Source organism: Haliotis cracherodii, unplaced genomic scaffold, assembly GCF_022045235.1.
Source record: "Haliotis cracherodii isolate W230 unplaced genomic scaffold, xgHalCrac1.p SCAF_9, whole genome shotgun sequence".
In the NCBI taxonomy this organism is placed as follows: domain Eukaryota; kingdom Metazoa; phylum Mollusca; class Gastropoda; order Lepetellida; family Haliotidae; genus Haliotis; species Haliotis cracherodii.
The window spans coordinates 39666891-39687726 of record NW_027266343.1 but is presented as its reverse complement, the minus strand read 5'-3'; positions in this window follow the sequence as shown (position 1 = coordinate 39687726).

Here is a 20836-nt window from a genome sequence, read left to right as displayed (position 1 = left end):
CATAATTCGTCACATCCGATGTATGCCATTCAACTGCACGTGTGGCCATGGCGAGGCATTCCGCTGCGACTCCCCTCCCAGGTATGCATCGTGAGTGAGAGGCCGTTAGAGAAAAAAAGATACATTTCTCAAGTCGACTTTGCGTATTGCGTGTAAAAACTATTATTCCAACGGAGAGAAAGGTGGTTTTATATAATTTCTCTGAGAAATTAGAGCTCCATTCTCACGCATCCATCCCTTATATCAACACATGTAGACGGCATCCCGCAGGTCCCCTGTTGGTGATATACATACCAGATTGTGTCGGTTTATGCTTGAAAGTAGAAATAATATACTCCAAAGCCTATCTTTGGGGGTCTGCGTTCAGTATGAAGCAAATTAACGATTTCTGGATGTTGCCATGCCGTAACGATGCCGATTGCATCGGGATGTCAATTTCAAGATGAAATATACATCCATCAATATCAGGAAGCCACACACCGGTGATTCGAACGACAAGAAGTAAATTTCATTTAAATGCCACTTTCTTAATGTATCAAAGATGTACGGGAAAGCAAACATTTGGCGATATGTTTTGCAGACGGATTTAAGTGCGGTTGTTTGTTACATCATTAAGTCTCAGTGTGACGTAAATAAACAAGAATCCCCACCACGATAATGAGGTCCCGATGTGCCTAACATCCTTCACAGGCGCACGTGCTGTGCAGGCTTACCCACACGAAGTCAGGCATCCGCACAGAGTAGACTGTGTCTCGGGCTCCTATCGGGTCACGCCGGGTATGTCCGTGTGGAAAGCACCTCGGTGGGTGTTCGTCAGAACACGCGTTTTAATATCTAACTGCAATGATATTAACTCTCATTGAGGTTCAACAGCTTTTTGGGTGGCTTCTCGAAACAACACGTTTTTACTTTGAGTGTAAGATCTGTTTGTTTATTTGTTTGTTTAACGCCGAACTCAGCAATATTTCAGCAATATGACGGCGGTCTGTAAATTACGAGTCAGGACCAGACAATCCAGTGATTGACATCATTAGTATCGATCCACGCAATTGGGATCGATGACATGCATCAACCAAGTCAGGGAGCTTGACAACCCGATCCCGTTAGTCGCATTTTACGACAAGCATGGGTTCCTGAAGACCTATTCTACCCCGGATCTTCACGGGTAAGAATATCAGATGTAGTGAACATTTTGTCACGGAGTGGTCAGCAATATTCCAGCTACGTCATTGTGGATTGTCGACACGCGAGTCGGGCCTGGCAAACCAGTGGTTGATAGCATGAGCACCCACGACATGTGGTGCGCTGGTACACATTCAGACATGTCACACATAATATTGAACAATTGACTTGCCTTTGCATGAGTTTGTGACGGGTGTCACCGGTGGGCCAGCCAGCATACGCTCACAATTTGATAGTGATTCATAAACACATGCTTATGGTATAGTCACAATTGACCAAATTACGGAATGGGTTTTTGTCGCTCATATTTAAACCCTATATTCAGTTAATTCGAATGGCCTGAGATACTGGGGACCTAGTTTGATCCGATATATTTATTGTGTTTATTGAGCCGGTGTCAAATTGTGGATTCATTCTGGAGAAAATCATATTTTTCAGATTTCAGCCTATTAAGACTAATATTCGATTTCTGGAAATTTATTTTTGAACCAGCGGCAATAGAATATTTTGACATTTTCATACAATGAATGAATTCATACTGTTCTCTCCGGGTTGGAATTGGTCTTCAGCAAGCTATTCTTGTGGTAAGAGGCGACTAGCGGGGTCGGGTGGTCATAGCTTGGTGACTTGGTTGATGCAAGTGATCGTATCCCAATTGCGTAGATCGATGCTCATGATGTCAATTACTGGATAGTCTGGTCCAGACTGGAGTATTGGCAGACCGCCGTCATATAGCTGAAATATTGCTGCATTCAATCATTCACTCACTCAGACAACCACTCACGTATTCACTCACTAATCTACCCACCGAATCACTCCTTCACTCGCTCACTGCTCGCGATCGTGGGTTCCACCAAAGCGGAGACCTGCATCACTTCGGGCCTTGCTCCCACATTAAGCTGACACGAGGTGATGTAACTGGAATACTGTTCAAAGCGGCGTTAGAAATGACACTCCCTCCCTCACTCACTCACTCACTCTCTCGTATTGCGCTAAATTGATAAAGCTACAAGCACAACAACTTGACTTTATAATAATGGTTAGATAGTTTCCTTTATATAATGAGACCCGTGAAGATTCCAGGGTAGAATAGGTCTTCAGCAACCCATGCTTGCCGTAAAAGGCGACTATGCTTGTCGTAAAAGGCGACTAACGGGATCGGGTGGTCAGGCTCGCTGATTTGGTTGATGCATGTCATCGATCCAAATTGCGTGGCTCGATGCTCATGATATTAATCACCGGATTGTCTTGTCCAGACTCGATTATTTACAGACTTCTGTCATATATCTGGAATATTGCTGAGTGCGGCAAACCTTTATATAATGAAGCCCTTAAACCTTACTTATAGACACATTGTACTGACTGGATACGGGGTCGTATTTTGTACCCTGATCTACTGGGGGCGGTTGTAGGGTCTGTCGTTACTCCGATGACGGTATGCTATATATAGAACATATCACGTGTTCATTGAACTATGGTCGATCCCCATACTGCGCCTTACATCACAATACACCTATAACAAGAAGCGATCCTTCAGTGTGGTTTAGGCATCACGCGATGTTTGTTGCATTAAGGATACCTGCAGTTGGCTGGATTTTGACTTCCAGGTTACTGTAACCTGACTCGGTTTTGCGTATGTTAAGTTATGAATATCACTCAAAAGAAATTAAGGAACACAAGATTTAAAAAAAATACTATAGTTAATCTGTCATGGCCGATGGGTATTGCAACACACAGCCTTCCAGTTGTGGTTGTTCCTTTTAAGTAATGTAAAGATCAACAAAATTAATGAACGGGAACTTCTTTGTTGTTTAACGCCGCACTCAGCAATATTCTAGCAATATGACGGCGATCTATATATAATCGAGTCTGGACCAGACAATCCGGTGACTGATATCATGATTTTGTTTGTTGTTTAACGCCACACTCAGCAATATTCTAGCAATATGACGGCGATCTATAAATAATCGAGTCTGGACCAGACAATCCAGTGACTGATATCATGATTTTGTTTGTTGTTTAACGCCACACTCCGCAGTATTCCAGCTATACGACAGCAGTCAGTAAACAATCGAGTCTGGACCAGACAATCCGGTGACTGATATGATTTTGTTTGTTTGTTGTTCAACGCCGCAGTCAGCAATATTCCCGCTAGTCGCCTCTTACGACAAGCATAGTCGCCACTTATGGCAAGGACGGGTTGCTGAAGACCAGTTCTAACCCGGATCATCACGGGTCAAACCGACCGCCGTCATATAGCTGGAATATTGCTGAGTGCGGCGTTAAACAACAAACCAACAACCAACGGGTCAAACATTCTACTTAGATGCACTATACGCTAGACTAAAATCTAGTCTCTGAAATGAACATATCATACATAAAAACAGTTGTTCAGTTATCTTAATAAAAATATAATAAAAAGGAGCCCAGTGACTCTCTTCAATTTCTGATACTGCAGTGATCTAGACTTGCCAAACATTATAGACTTGCATGGGCTGTATTTGATATATATTTGTATCAGGGTCTGTAAGACAGACTACACTATACGCAGACGCCACCTTACCCCTTGTACATCCCATCAACAACCCCTCCCATTCATGTGCATCATAGCATAAACATTGCTACATTTGGAAGTAGTTTGAAAGAGTCTCTACACAAAGTGTAAAGCACAAAAATAACTCATTTCAAAACAGATTACACGACTACCACCGCACCTGTATGTTAACTTATAATGCACCCGTCCTGTTTAAAGCTGTATAAAGGCTTGTCACTATAAACCCAGATGAAATATTTTGCTCTTCTCAAAGCCATGTTTCATGTTAATAAAATGATACAGTGTCATGGCTGTTTGTTGACCCGCCTCTGTAACACAGGGGACAAGCAGTGACACATCTCGGTCGGTGCCCGTGAAGATCCGGGGTAGAATAGGTCTTCAGCAACACATGCTTGACGTAAAAGGCGACTATGCTTGTCGTAAAAGGCGACTAACGGGGTCGGGTGGTCAGGTTCGTTGAATTGGTTGATGCATGTCATCGTATCCCAAATGCGTGGATCGATGCTCATGATGTCAGTCACTGGATTGTCTGATCCAGACTCGATTATTCACAGACCGCTGTCATAAAGCTGGAATATTGATGAGTGCGACGTTAAACAACAAATAAACAAACTTGTCGTTCAGACCCCAAGTTTCTTACGTCGTGTGTGAAATCGCTTGGCGTCGGTTACATCGAAATATGTTCGTTGATAAAATTGTCGAATGATATGAATGTACTGATATTTCTCTCTGACAGACCTGATTATGCTAGACAGATAACGGTGAGGGTTTATTAGTTGGTCTGTCAACATGACTTTCTCGCCTGGGAGAGATATCACCTTTCCTGCATGCGAGATCTCTGGTACCGGTATCTTTATCAAGTATTAAAACAACCATGTTCCAATTTATAACGCTGTCCCATTAGTTCCGCTCGCAAGGATTTCTGGTCCAGACTCGATTATTTACAGACCGCCGTCATATAGCTGTCATATTCCTGCGTGCGGCGTTAAACAACAAACAAACAAACAAACAAAAATCTTCAGCCCGGAGCATACCTATATGTTATAACGTTCTCTGTAATCAATGCAACTAGTTGTCCAGACCTGCACTAAGTATTTAGTTAAACTGTAAATTATAGACTTTTAACGACGTATCAAGTCTAGGTCTCAGTTCCATCGCTTTCGGCGGAATTTTTAAACTGATGATTTAAAAATATGTTTCCTGATAACAAAATCATGTAATCATATGGTTGTACACAATCTTTAAAGCATGTTGGGGTTATTAGAGGAACACCAGCTGCTCCATGTCGACAGTTCCCAGGTCAGGAAGCTTGGCATGTACGACTTGTTTCAACGTTAACTGTGCTAAGTCTTTTATTCCTGAAAAACAAACAACCACACAAACGCATGGAATCGACATAGCAAACCAGCGTTCGTATACTTAGTAGTCAATATTGATACAACAAAAGTGTGAATTAGTAATAACAACACATTTATGCTGACATTGCTGTTTATTCAATGTAAATTTACATGTATATGTGAGACCGATCATTTTGGCGGTTCTTAATTTTCTGAAATTGACACTAGGAAATTGACACCACACAGGTAGATATTTCATACCCTCAATTAAAGCTACAAATCTGTTAATTCAATTTTTTTTATTTCCATATTTTGTTTAATTATAGCAACAGAACCCTTTTCATAATCATAAAACATTAAGTGTCAACGCCAGAGAATAATCAGTCTCGATTAAATTAAATTAAATTAAATTTGGAAAAAGGTAAAATAGTGGTGAATATATGAATGGATCACTGAAAAGCAGTGGTGGCACCAGGTGTTCGCGTAAAGATTAAGCTTTTCTTGCCCTAACGGTGTAGCACCTGTCACTCATACAATTTGTATTAAAAAAGTAAGTTTGTGTTGTCTGACGCTGCACAGCGTCCTGCCATACGACGGCGCCAGTAAACAATCGAGTATTGTCCAGATAATCCAGTGATAGACCAGACAAACCAACGAGTGGCACATTTAGTGATTTTGTTGAAACTAAAGCCGATATGCTAATTTTGAATTACGTCCGCTGTGTAATGTGTAATTATACCCCGTTCACATGCGCCTCTATACATATGTGTGTATATGTGCATACGTGTGTAGAAATACATACGTGAGTATACTTGTCATGTGAACGCGTTTACTCATGTGTGTATATTTACACTAGGAGCAAATTTGCATCATGTCTGGAGCAGGTGCAAATGTAAATGTAAATTTGCACTGTGTGTATATGTTGCAATGTGAATGTTTATGTTAACGAAAGAGGATGATCTAATAATCTGTTCTTTTGACAACACCAAATTAACTATCAACAGTTGCCAACTTGTATGCGTATATACAGTTGTTGAGCGTACGGTGTTTTCTTTTGGTTTCAAGGAGTCAAAACTTTGTGTAGAAATTAAATCCAACACATGTTGCCTCACGCGCAAATTTTCGGTGAAGTAACGCTCTTCTTATTCAACTTTGATTGGAAAACAACCTGCTTTGTGTTGAAAGTCGTAAACAGACAGACGAATATTTGTGCCTTACATAATTTACATATTTATTTACACACCTAAGAAGCTTTTCATGTGAACGCATAATACATTTACAGACACGCACGTATGTATATATAAACATGTGTAAAATTACTTACGTTAGTAAATGTTGTGCATGTGATCGGGGTATCAGAGTACAGATATTCCGCTGCTTATAAGTCAAGAGAAACGTTGAAGAAATATGTTCGTTTTGGGGTCGGGGACTGAGTGAGTGAGTTGGGTTAAACGCTGCTGTTAACAGTATTCCAGTTATATCACGGCGTGTCAGCATAATGTGGGAGGAAAACCCGCAGTAATGCAGGTCTCAGACGTTTACCACTTCGGTGAAACCAACGAGCACGGGTATGGTGCTGACAAACCTAGAAACATAATCGGGGCGAACCAGGATTCGAACCCACAATCATAGGTTTCTGGCGTGCCTAAGGGACGCAACTCTGCGCAGCGAATCGCGTCTCAGACGACTGGGCCACCCGTGCCCCTTGGGGTCGGGGATAGGTGGGTGGGTAGATGGGGGTGTCTGCTAAAGCCTCGGCACAAACGTTGGCTCTGCATGATAGATAAATTCTACTGAGCTTGTGATGAAATATCTGCTAAAATCGTAAGCATGTGCGTATGAATCACTATCAAATAGTAATAAAACACGTTTGAAACATATACAAAGCTATGTCTGTGATATATATAATGGCCTGTAGTGATTATTCGCCCCTGTATACGGTGGACTAAATTGAACAGTGTACGTCTGTCTGTGACATCCAATCTGAACAGGTGATTATGTATGATGTTTATTAATAGAAAATCGTCCACAATTTCTGACAACGTGTCATTTCTACGCACAACACATGTATTAACCTTTAACCCATTACAATACATAGTATCCTCAAACACATTTATTTTCCGTCACTCCCCGTGAAGATCCAGGTTACAATAGGTCTCCACCAACCCATGATATTCGTAAGAGGCACCTAACGGGATCGGGTGGTCAGCCTCGCTGACTTGGTTGATGCATGTCATCGTATCCCAATTGCGAAGATGGATGGTCATGTCAATCACTGAATTGTCTGGTCCAGACTTGATCTTTAAAGGCCGCTGGAATATTGCTGAGTGTGGCGTTAAACAATAAACAAAATCTTATTCTTTAACTAAATTCAGGATATCAAACATTCACCTGCTACACAAATTGTGTAACTTGTGTACTGCAGCGGTAGTTCAGTATTTCTTCCTTGTTCAGGTGTGAAACCAGAGCTACATTTCAGTTCAACACATAAATCAACAAATGCTGTGAATGTCTAAATGTGGTGAAATGAAGTAAAATGTTTGATCAGCACTATTTGACTAGTTAATCACCACTATTTGATGGTGATTCATGGACGCATGCTCAAGATATGGTCGGTATTGTACAATCATCTCTGCCTTTGGCAGATATTTTGTATGAATATGGAAAGTGAGTGAGTTGGGTTTAACGCCGCTTTTAACAGTATTCCAGTTATATCGCGGCGTGTCAGCTTAATGTGGGAGGAAAGCCCGAAGTGATGCAGGTCTGAGACGTTTACCACTTCGGTGAAACCCACGAGCACGGGTATGGTGCTGACAAACATAGTAACATAATCGGGGCGAAGAATATGGAAGGAGTTTTGTCTCTTATATTTACTGTTACAAAAACAACAATGGCATGAAGGGACAGTCACATGTTAGGTAGCTGTATTTAACTGTGGTTGTAACACCTGGTGTCATCACTAATTCATTGTGAGTCATAGACACAGGTTTTTGATGTAGTTCAATGCACTCTGCTTTTAGCAGAGATTTCTTATGATTATCTAAATGATTTTGTCGGTTTAATTTACAAAAAATATGTTTTTGTCAAATCTACAGGTATTAATGTTGTTTTATGGCGCTTGCCTTCTTCATCGCTACATCTTATTGCAATGGTAATGTCATATGCATCTTGAAAATATCAGGTCGGAGAGAATTTATTGTGGTGTGAGAAAATACACTTGCACGACTATGCTAGGTATTGTCAACGCTAAGCTCACTTTTACTGTCACATGGGGGCCTTGTGGTTAAAGTGTTCGCTCGTCGCGCCGAAAGCCCGGGTTCGATTCCCCATATGTGTACAATGCGTGAAGCCTAATTCCGGCGCTAAAAGCTAACCTCACTCATTTTCATAACCATAATGATGATGACAAATTGCATCATACCCGTGAAGATCCGGGGTAGAATAGGTCTTCAGCAACCCATGCTGTAAAAGGCGACTATGCTTGTCGTAAGAGGCGACTAACGGGATCGGGTGGTCAAGCTCGCTGACTTGGTTGATGCATGTCATCGATCTTAATTGCGTGGATCGATGGTTATGATATCAATCACTGGATTGTCTGGCCCAGACTCGATTATTTACAGACAGCCGTCACATAGCTGGAATAGCTGAATGCGACGTTAAACAACAAACCAAACAACCAAAGTGCATCAACACTATCCGATGATGTGTAACGTAATGTGCATCTAGCAAAACAACCGTAATTATACGTTTAATGTTTAAAGTTTTCAACATTTTCAACTAAAAAAACTTCGTGAAGAGAACATACAGAGAACATTGGCAGGTTTTGTTTTGTAAACCAGAAAACTTGCTGGAACGTGACTATGCATTGAAAAGGGCCGTTTGCAATTATTGGACGCCGAGCTACCATGTCGTGAACGTGCACGTCAATCATTGGCAAGGCAGTGAGAACACCAGGTGTTGCTGAAAGGGGTGACATCTCTGTGCGTCGGGTGCATACGTCATGTGCACAGCTGGTGATGCACGGGTTTACCGGGAACAACAGCAAAACACTTTCTATACAAATATCTTTTGGTGATGAAATTGTTTCAACTGTCATAAAAAAAAGGTTCTTTGACAACAGTTGGCCTTTTCAGATATTTCATATTTGAATCACATGTTTCATTTTTTTTTATTTCAAGTGAAACTTTAGAATATCGATATATTAGTTGAAACATAAGTTTTTTTTATAATATGTGTTTTATTTTTTTGTCTCGTAGAATATCGTTAAAACATGACGATAAGATTATCGGAAATCCCAAAAGTGGCTTGTGATACGATGGTTCATTTCCTGATGATGCGTTTCATGTCAATTTCCAAAATATATTATTTTGTATCATTGTCGGGGCAATATGTTTACATAGGCAGCTATACACAGATATTATTTCACATGGAGTGAAATATAAAACTAGTTCCAGTACGCTGGTGGTAATTTATCTATATCTAATCGCCAGCATCATCAACTAATCTATTTATCTATATGGCTGGAATGACTTAAAACAGACTTTGTTTAAAGTAGCAATTTCAACATCACAATTACAACGTTCATTTCTATTGCATTCCATTTGATCGGAACCCCGTTTTCTCACTGTTGTTACCTGGATCATATTTTATTGAACAAAATTCACTCAAATAAATTACTTTCCTTGGTCTATTATTGTAAATAAAATATCCATTGTAGGTATTGGGTGTTACAGACAAATCTTCATGAGAAATACCTTTCATGGAACTATTTCAGAAGCTTATGTAATATGCTCCTTACTCGATCAGGTGTAATTCTAAATTGTTCGCAATAAGGCAATGTATTATTCCAAACTAAACTTGAAACTGAGTCGAATTTAATTGATCAATGTCCTTTTCAAACACCTGCTGGTACATTTCATTAATACAAAGCCTTGATGTGTTTGACAATTCTTCCAGATTATCAAGTAATCAGTTCATACCTACCACAATCTACATCTGAGAATGCCGTGATTGGCGTTAATGGCGCTGGAAGTCCCTTTAGATTCCATAATGACAATATAAAACGAAAAGTCCCGCAAACGAGTCAACAAAAGTTACTTAACCTATTTGGAATTTAAGATACATGAAATTTGCTCTCAAATCTGTTTAACCCATTATCGTCTAATGACAATTTGAAAACTCTGAACACAAACCGCCCTCCAAAATGTTCGCTTTGTGGATGGTGGACAAATTTATCGGTTAATTATAGTGTGTTCTAATCGCCAGCATCATCAACTATCCGCTTGACTGAACAGAGCAACGGTCATAGACTATAGGCCTTCAAACTGTAATTAACAGTTTCTCCATTCATTAAAGATATGTTACGGGAAGCTTACTGTCAAAAGGTCACAATATAGCTAACCTCGTTTTAATTACACTCCTGGACTAAGAACTATACTTAGATGCTGGGGCCATTTCCTCTCTATTATTCATGATGCTAAAGACATGAGATTCATTTGTGATTACTTAGATTTCATTTGGTTAATATTCTCATTTCACAAAGGTCATTAAGAGCCTCCAGTATTAAATTCATTATTAAACTGTATCATTTTTAACTCTACTGAGATTCATTGACAAATCAGTTGGTTAAATTCATTGTCAAATCTTAATGCATTGATAATATGCTTGTCCGCTTTATCCGAAACACGGTATTCATGTTTTAGTCATAAAATAGGTCAGATAATGCTGTTGAATCTGTAAATGACAAGTATGTAACTTAAATTTATAATATTTGTTTATTTGATTATTAATATCGAATAATCATTTTAGTTTGCTTCTTCTGTTTCAAAGAGATATTCTGCAACAGTTATGCTTCCTAACGTTCGTGCGTCAAACAATTCTAGTAACAAAAATAAAACTTTTTAAAAAATCATGTATATTTATATCTGTATTTAACCATTTTGTTTCAGAGGAACAAATTCTGAAAAGAAATGCAGGTCAACAGATTATAAACAAAATGTTAGAGATGGTTATGAAGCATTGATAAACAAATCAGTTGCACTGCATCAACAGAGAACATAGAAGTTACCCAAAAGCCAAGCCTGATACGAACAGTTAGATGATATGAAAATTATACAACAAAACTTTGCGATACAAGACATGCATGATGTAACAACTTCAGAGTGTTTAGAGTGAGTGAATGAGTATGGTTTTACGCCATTTCAGCAATATTTCAGCAATATCACGGCGGGCACACCAGAAATGGACTTCACACATTGTACCCATGTGGGGCCTTGTACCTGGGTCTTATGCGTGAAGAGCGAACGCTTTTAACCATCAGGCTACCCCACCGCCCCTTAATAACTTTAGATATTTCCGAATGCACAAATATAGCTTCTTGTCATGACCATATAATGTGATGCGTTAAACATGTTCCGGCAGGTGATCAATACGATAATCATCCAATAAATTGGCTCGTAACTCAAAGTGGACGAAAATAGTTCAATATTTAAAGAATTATTGAATTTCCTGATTTACATAATAATGTTTTATAAACAGAAATGTATCAACAAAAATCATATATATCATGCAACCTTTTCGGACTGGTTTCACCGTGACCAGTGTTTGAAACAATCGATCGACTTTGAGGAAATTAATTTACAAACACATCTGAAATATGTTGAATATACCAATTATTTTGAAATGTGTACCCCAGCTGGTTCCTCTGCAATCGAGACGAATATTAGCACGGTGCAGACCTGTAGTTATTCCGTGATAGCAATATACTTTATTTAATTGTTTGAAATGAAGGCCAGAATGGAAATGGAACATTGAATATAGCATTCCAGAATTCCAACTGACTTTATCGGATATTAAGTGTAATACTTTGAATATATTGGAAAATATCAATTATCAAATAATTTAACATCAATTATATGAGTTTTTAAAATAAAATAAAATCATTATGTTTATTACTATTATTTTCTGTTGTCTATTCATAAGTATCAAGGAATGTTTTCCAAAAAAATATATAAACGAAAACCTATGCTAAAAACTGTTATATGACACCATGCTCACACTGAAAGTCTGTCAATAGTTGCCCAATAACAAACATGTGTGCACATTCTCGACAATTGCATGTCATGTCAATTACAGGGATATCTTGTCAATAATAGATACAGATGTCGTTTCCTTGTCTTACAATGTATTCCAGGTAGCTACCTCGCAATCCGGATTACAACCATGCCTTGTCAATTACATACGGTACATGTCACATCACCAGGTGAAATATACCACACTTGCTCAAGGCCAATACAGGTGTAGATAGCGATTGTGTTGGTGTCACTTCAGGCACCCCTAGTGGTAATTATACATCACGGTTCATATCCAAATGGGGGATCATTAACAACACGGGAATAATTCGCTCCCCCGCAACGTGACGCGCCCCTCCGTTATGGACAGTGGTCAGTGGTGTCACCGTTGTATGGGATGTACCTCTTGACCATTGTCCTCGCTGATCTCCACTTCCGATGTCATTAACACGCGGTGTTAATCGTTGCACCACGCGGCACGTGCTGTGACGTCATAATCCCCGATAATCAATTTCGCCGGGGGAGAGAAAGAGCTATGAAACGATTCATGGTGAAACATGTTTCATATCAGAGGTCGAATTCAATAAAACGGATATTATTGATACATTATAGCCGATTATCTCATGATCGTGAAACTTTAAAAAATTAGATTAATTTTAAAAATTATTTAATTTTTCAAAATTATTTTATTTTAAATTTTGAAACAAATCACAGATCTTTAAGTATTTTAAACTGTGTCTTCTGTGATTGTGTTTATTCTGATGTTTCCTTCTCACAAATTCATATTTTCCGAAATGATGAAACATGACAAGTTAAGTGCTTTTCCATATTTACTGCCACGTTAGGCTAACAGTTGTATATGTTGATGTTCCACATTTCATTTCATCAATGGTTGAAGCGAACCGTGCAACCTATATTTGTGTTGTCGTTTGTTCGTTCTTTTGAAATAATAAAAGGGAAAATTACAGTGATGAACAAAGCGATGAACTGACTAACCTGTCTATGTTTGTATACAAAACTATTCTATAACAATTGCTAAGTAAAATTTACTCTTAAACCAACATCAGATAACTAGGAGAGGCCACCTACGCGGCCTAGCCCCATATCTGCTACCGACGTGCTAGATCTCATGCCATACGTGATCCAAGCATTATTATATGGGTTTTTTTCTGTGACTAAAAGTAATAACTTAACGAAATATAAAGTCTGCATTTATTGTCTGCAAATGTGACGAACTGCATGAAACATGAAAAAATATAGAATAGGACTGTTCAGTAAACACACGTAGATTTCTTGTGTGGTAGATTTTACTTGTGTTTTATGTGCGCGGTAACATAGGAAAAGTTGTATGCTTTCCGATGTGCCGTGAGTTAGGAGCAGTTGATGTACTAAGCTGAACCTATGACAACAAACAAATGGCAATATTTCATATCTGTCGCAATCTTTATGGCTATGCCATGTACGCTAAAAAACATGATGACTGCCGCGAATAGCGGGTTTGTTTCAGAAACATTGCTCTTCTAAAGAGAGATGGTTTATTCATTTTGAGGTTGAGAAATATTTTGTACATTCGGATTCTCGGGCCGTGCAAACGTGATGGCATATGTGTATCCCTGAAAAATTGTTACAATCAATCAAAAGGTATTTCAGAACATCTTGGAAATACACATTTGGATTTTCGGAATATCGTTCGCCATACCCGTCAGCCAGGCGTATAAACAATGGGCGAAATGCCGTGTAGATCATAACATGGAATTTGCTGTTGCGTTTAGATTGAGCCAATAAATACCATGTTGCATATCCGTGATAGCTGCATTGCTGATCAGCAAATAATATCAAGTGAAAAGAATTATGTACAAACGAGCTGACGGGAGAACATTAGTTAAAGATACACTCAGGGTAACGAAATTAGCTGACGGGGAATATTAATTAAAGATACACCCAGGGTTACGAAACGAGAAATTGGAACACCATTAGTTAGAGATATACTCAGGGTAACGAAACAAGAAATTGAAACAACATTTGTTAAAGATACACTCAGGGTAATGAAACAAGAAATTGAAACCACATCATTTTATTAAAGATACACTCAGGGTAACGAAACAAGAAATTGAAACAACATTTGTTAAAGATACACTCAGGGTAACGAAACATGAAATTGAAACAACATTATTTTGTTAAAGATGGACTCAGGGTAACGAAACAAGAAATTGAAACAACATTTGTTAAAGGTAGACTCGGGGTAACGAAATAAGAAACTGAAACATTTCTCAAAGATACACTCAGGGTAACGAAACAAGAAATTGAAACAACATTTCTCAAAGATACACTCAGGGTAACAAAACAAGAAATTGAAACAAAATTTCTCAAAGATAGACTCAGGGTAACGAAACAAGAAATTGAAACAACATTTGTTAAAGATACACTAAACGAGCTGATAGGGAATATTAGTTAAAGATAGAAGCAGGGTAAGGAAAGGATCTGACAGGAGAGAGATAACTACATGCATTTAAAGATATACATTCTGGGTAATACAACAGACGTATGGGAAATATTAGTTAAAGATACAATGAGGGTAATGAAAAGAGCTGGTGTAGGTGAGGGGGTGTGGGGTGGGGTGGGGTGGGGTGGGGTGGGGTGGGGTGGGGTGGGGTGGCAGTTAAACATACACTCAGGCTATCACAGAGAGAGAAGAGAGAGAGAGAATATTGTTTATTAAATTAAAATTAAAATTATCACAATGAACTAAGGCTGGGTGGGGTGGTGGGTGGTATAACATACATACACACACACACACACACACACACACACACACACACACACACACACACACACACACACACACACACACACATACATACATACATACATACATACATACATCGTGTGGACAGCAATGTGGACACTTTCATGGGATTGTAGACGATATATATATCGTCTACAATCCCATGAAAGTGTCCACATTGCTCTTATATACCCAGTATGCAACATCAGATAAAAAAATATATTGATAGTGATCAATAGCATTTACTGTTATATAATGAACGCTGTATAGTTTGTTTACCCAGTCGATACAACTCGTACTCAGCGCTGATTATCATTGTTACAGTATGTATACGACAGCAGCGATTGCGAAACCGTCATTTCATAGATTTCGGAGATCAAAACCTGATAATCAGTTTTTGATCATCCATTATGTTAATTTCATTGTTGTGTTTACTAGATAATTATTCATGACATTTTTGTAACAACATCGCAGCGTATCATGTAAATAGAGTTATAATTCATGACCAATAACGATTATATATCACCAACGTATAAATATTAAAAGTCTGTATATGTAATTTCCACCTATTTCCAGTGTGTGTGTGTGGGGAGGGGGAGGGGGTGGGGGCAGTTGGGCAGGGGTAGCAGTCAACTGTAGAAGCTGCTGCAGCCATTGCGATTACTAACAGTAACCCGCTGTTCCTGACCTTATTAATTAACAACTGCTAATTGCTGCACTGTGCTTCGCGCTATGACGTCATTAGCATATCTTGCTTACCCACCTGTAGTCGTGTCGTGTCACCTCTCGCCAACGTATGGATTGCACATATGTAGTTTATTTCAAAACTTCCTTAACTGTTGTACAAGTCACCAAACTTTCCCCTTGTTAAACTAGTCGTCAATTGAGATAAAAACATATTCATAGTTTTAACAAGACGTCAATTGAGATATAAAATCCTTTATTATTTTAACATGTAATCTGTTGATTGGAGATCAAAGCCTCATATAATAAAAGGAAGTAATTTGTGAATTGGTCCATGACTGTTTGTTCATCTTGGTATTTGTTAGTTTGTGCACAATGGATGCAAGCGTTGTTCTGATCAGTTATGCATCATAAAACATATCTAACATTCGTTTGTGATTAAATTAAAGATCGCCGAGAAGACGTGCATACGTACTGCTCAGCCCGACAGGGGAAGAAGAACAATTATCGCATACTTTAAAAATACGTTTCAAAACTGTCAATAAGTCAACAGGTCTATAATCATTTGTGACGACAATGAGTACCAAGTTATGAAATGTTCACAAATCGCTTACATTAACATCGATTACCGATAACCTTTGTTGCAGAGTACACAACATGTAGGTGTTTCTTGTTGCAGCAACTGAAGTCTGTAGAAACCAACTTACAATTGTTCTTGCCTCTGTTTCTCCATATGAGAGTTACGGCAATACATTATAGGAATCCAACACACTTTATATCAATACGAAGACAACAAAGGCGAGACCCAGGGTGGTTAAGTGACTACTGTATTTGCTCATGTGATAGGTGAGCTTCAGTAACGGCTACACATTGTTTGGGGCGAATTAAAACTTATTTGCATTAAATGGGAGAAGCATTCGGTAGCAGAGACTCGTGTTACAGTGAACTTACAATATTACTCCAACATTGTGTGTTCATCACTACAGCGAAGTTACAGTTTCACTACAGTGAACTAACATTATTACTACAGTGAAGTTACAGTTTTACTACAGTGAAGCTAGTTTTACTTCAGTGCAGTTACAGCATTACTACAGTGAAGCTGAATTACTTCAGTGCAGTTACAGCATTACTACAGTGAAGTTACAGTTTTACTTCTGTGAAGTTACAGCATTACTGCAGTGAAGTTACAGTTTTACTTCTGTGAAATTACAGCATTACTGCAGTGAAGTTACAGTTTTACTTCTGTGAAGTTACAGCATTACTGCAGTGAAGTTACAGTATTATTACAGTGAAGTTACAGCATTACTGCAGTTAAGTTACAGTGTTTGTTACGGTGACGTTACACAGTACAGTCAAGCTACAAGTGATATTGCAGTAGCGTAACAGTGACAGTAGTCAAGATACAGTAGTGACACCAGGTGTTTGCGAAACAGATGCGAGTAGTTTGAATGTTTCAAGGCATATATGAAACACTGGATCATATGTTTGTTTGAATATTGAACAATGAAAGTAAGCAAGACAATAAACACAACACAAAATTCAACTCAACCATGGTCAAAACAACGTATGAACACATTTAAAAGTTTCATTTTTAACACAAACAATTGGCAAATGTTACATGAGCAACAACACGCACTGGTGTTTCATATACAGTAAACTACGGTTAGAACGAACTCAAAGGGACTACTGATTTTAGTTCGTTATAACCGTAGTTCGTTATAAGTACATATACAGCATGACTACAGCAAGTACTCGGGACCAAAAAGTAAGTTCGTTATAAGCGTGTTCGTTATAACCGTAGTTTACTGTATATAACTGGGCTTGGTGTGACGTGAAAAATGATGGATTTACTTTTTTCAAGACTGGTAAAGCACCTTTAAAATGTAGCAACAGTATCACTCCTGATTGCACCAAGACTGCGTGCTTGCACGGAGAACGCTCTATCTCGGGGGGACCGCTGGTATATGAATCAACATGCAAACGGTATAGACTGATGGAGTTTTTCCCCCTCCCTCCCGTTACGAGACCACCCAAGATGTTTATTCCTCTAGTGACAAATTTGTAGCGGACTAGGCATGTTGTATAAGTCTCCGCTCTCCTAAACCCGACACAATGTCACATTGCTCTATAAAGCAATCATGTTATCCTCTGGTACAAAACAATGATAGTTTTTTATCCCCTGGATGTTTTTTATTCCTTCCCTCAACCATGCGTCGGAGGGAAGGAGGGAGAATTATGAGATATTATAAAACAACTATGAGAAACATTATCGAGTTAATGCTCGGGGTATTGCAGTTACATACTCTCCGTCGATAGTAGAACACAAAACGAATCTAATCGTATCCCAAGTGGCGCTATGTCGCGTGTGTTACTTTAATGCACATACATCTAACGACCCTCTCTCCTCGCATGTATATATCCAAGGTGTAGATAACAAACGATGCACTTTGTGGAGTTTTTGCACCACTAGTTTTCTATTCCTGGTTGTTCATTTCACCTCGATTGCATGTATATGTCACTGTGGCTGTTGCTTTTGAAAACGATGTACTGCACTTATCTGTTTGTAAAAGACAAGATACGTTTACCTGCTTGTAATGACGGGAGCTGGAATTGATCCTGGTGAAATCTTTAGGCCGCAAAACCTTTTTTGGCTTAGTTATCTTATAAGAACATATGTTTTGAAAGTAACATTTGATCGATAATTTTAATCTGCTGTCGTACATCTTAATTTCAAGGAAATATTTCCCGGCAATGTAGTATACCTGTTGTTCTTGACATACGTATCATGATGACTGAAAATTATTTCAATACACATATCTTTACAATCATGTAATTATAAATCCACCTGCGTGAATATCAAACTATAAATTTAATTTAAACTAACAGTAATTATAACCAGACAGGTCATTAAAACTTGTTTTAACAAAATGATATGTCCTTATCGTATTGATAAAATCATATTATCATACTAAATATATGAATGAAATTATGAATTCAGCATAACGTAAATTATAAAATAAAGTTGCTCGTATCTGCCCAGACATATCTCATATACCATGGCTATCAAATTTATTTATATTTTATCATTTCCGATAATATGTCGTATCAACAACAACAACAACAACAAACAATCAATCAATCCTCGTTGATAACAATATTTTAATTGTATATGGGGCATTACTTTGTATATTTATTTTTGTCATTTGATTATGCATATGAAAATAAGTATGTACAAAATAAGTTTGAAAAATAACAATCATTTTAAAGGGCTCGTTAAATCATTTATAATCTATTAAACTAAAATCAAACATATGAAACTGTACAAATAATCAATAGTAATTGTTGATAATTACAAACCGGAAGCATATTGTAGGCAACAAAAATAAGTTAAGTGTCTCTCAGATCCACCTCGAAAAGTTGAATGACGCTAAGCTGCCAGGCAAAGGAAAGTACACACTTGAAAACTGGATCAGACCAAAACATTGCAAACGTTATCAAAACGTTACTAAGCTGAAAACAGTCACGAAACACCGCAAAACCCAACCGTATCATTTCTTGTTTGTTTAACTTTTAGCAACCATCAAAGATAGGTTATAGTTTCTTTTGCAGTTTAAATATTGACCTAAAGCGACAGTGTCTATTTTGTTCCCAATTGAACTGTTTTCCTGATTGACCCAGTGCAGTAACAAACTGAAATCCGGGAATATTTATTATCATTCATTTAAGTGTTAAATTCTGCTTCAATTGTGGTAGCAACAAGACACACCAAACTGGCGAATTCAAATGCAGACACATTTTATCAAAAATCTATAAGAAAAAGATTCCACAGAATTCTCAAACAACCTTACATTACTTATTATATATACACACATATAAATAGTGGAACGCGATACTGAGAATACATCACTAAACTAAACAGTAGTTATTGTTGCTTTAAGTACATGTACATGTACGTCTCTGATATAGACTCGGTAAAGTTTGACTTGCTGTAAAGTAACATTGGGTAACAACGCATTGTACCACCATCTTAAACCTTAACTTACCTGTTTAAATTTGAAAACCACCAGACAATATACTGCTCAGATCAGTCAAGCCGCCAAGCCCATCTTATGTCAGAAAATAATTACGTTGGTTTACTGTATAAGGAGCTGCTGAAGTGTAATGCCCCGCATCACTATGTTTCTATAACTAACGCTAAAGAGGGTTCTTTGAAGGAGAAAATATATTCTAACAATTCTACAGATGGTCTTTTAGGAAGTTGTCGCTACAGTGATGTTTTGTGGAAGATGAAGAGACGCTACGCATAAATGAGTAATGAGTTTCAAGCATATTTACTTCAGTTTTTTCCTTCTTTAAGTGGAAGGGAGTTAACACCGGTATGCTCCATTGACTTTAACCATGTTGTGTTATATCCAGAAAAGGGTTTAAATTATTCGAATAAACGTTTCAGTTTGATAACACACGTGTTTACATCAACAACAGCTATCAGATAGATAATCTCCTGGGTATACCGAAAAGTAATTCATGATAATACCACCACATTATCAAACAGGGTTTATGTATACACCGCTAGACATGACAAGATAGATAAATACTTGGATTAACAGCTTACAAATATTACAAAATATCAACATTTTGTGAATTTCAAAACTGAAACAGGTTCTTTTGTCGTTATTACTTAATCAATATTGCTTTGAAGCAGACAAGTTATCATATAAAAATTGATAATTTACCTAACATATATTTTATTAAACTGCCGGGCAAAAGAAAGTATACACTTAAACATTGGATTTGACTAAAACTAAAAAATTATTAAAAATTTAACAAAATATTGCCAGGCTAAAATGGTGAGAGAAACACTGCAAACTTAAGGTCCAAAACATAACTATCAAACACGTCACCATCAAATAACCACGTCTTATGTTTTTCAAATCAGCCACTGTCAAACACCGGTGTATACTTTGCCCGGCAGATTATTAAGGGTGTTTTCATAATGTGTCTACATAAATATATTTTTATAATATGCATGCATATGCATTGTATTAATCACCTATTATACTTCATAGTGTTGTATGCATATATACTACATGCAACTGATCACACTGACTATGTAATATTTTCCTGTATTATTCTTAGTTGAAGTAGGGAGCATAATATCCGTTGAAGTGGTATTGGTCGTATGACTGTCATAGAGATCTGTGTCAACACAACACGTGTCATGAAT